The sequence below is a fragment of the Brassica oleracea genome, chromosome C2 (genome assembly GCF_000695525.1).
Source record: "Brassica oleracea var. oleracea cultivar TO1000 chromosome C2, BOL, whole genome shotgun sequence".
Taxonomy (NCBI): Eukaryota; Viridiplantae; Streptophyta; class Magnoliopsida; order Brassicales; family Brassicaceae; genus Brassica; species Brassica oleracea.
The window spans coordinates 11,820,664-11,821,375 of NC_027749.1; the positions used below are offsets into that span (position 1 = coordinate 11,820,664).

At 40.0% G+C, this 712-nt stretch overlaps 1 long non-coding RNA gene across 1 annotated transcript; it reads left to right on the forward strand.

Moving 5' to 3' along the window:
- LOC106326265 lies at positions 1 to 416 on the forward strand. The gene is made up of 2 exons (XR_001267186.1): positions 1 to 101; positions 193 to 416. It is a non-coding gene; the product is annotated as an uncharacterized LOC106326265 (long non-coding RNA).
- Positions 417 to 712: the final 296 nt, after the last annotated feature.

The following is a 712-nucleotide window of genomic DNA, read 5'->3' on the forward strand; positions in this document are numbered from 1 at the left end:
GGGGGGGGGGGGGAGTATCCAGAGTGCACTTGGAGAGATTGTTGGAAGGCGAACAGTACCACAGGTTTTCATTAACGGAAAGCACATCGGAGGTTCAGACGGTAATAATTTTACTTTCTCCTTTTCCTTCAAAAAAATGTATTTGTTGTTGACAACAATTGCTAATTGATAGTTTTGTCTCTGGTTTTTCAGATACAGTAGACGCACATGAGAGCGGGGAACTGGCCATGCTTCTTGGTGTTTCCGGAAACACAAGAGCTGAACTCTAGGTTGAATATAGTTGGAATAAAACTGTGTATGTGTTGTTCAGGTGTAATCTTATCAGTAGGTGAAAAATTTGTACTGGGTTATCAAGATTTTAAACAAGACATGGCCTTGTGAAACATATATTATCAAATACTACAAGTTGAGTTAAACGGAGTTATATTGAGGATTCAAGTACTGACGTGCTCAAACCTAATTAAAATTGCATTTTACAATTTTGGGTGGACAGAAAGATATAAGTTAAGTGGAATGAAACATTTTAGGGTCGAGCTCTTTTGATGCTGCAAGAAGGGCACTTGTAATGCTTGATATGCTCAGCTCTAGCTGGAGTGATCTTTACACATGTCCCATGGAACCATTTCTCGCACATGTCACAGCATATCCAGAATTCATCAGCAGCATAGTTTTCTCCACAAGCTCCACACAGTGTTTCACCGTGTTCCTCTTC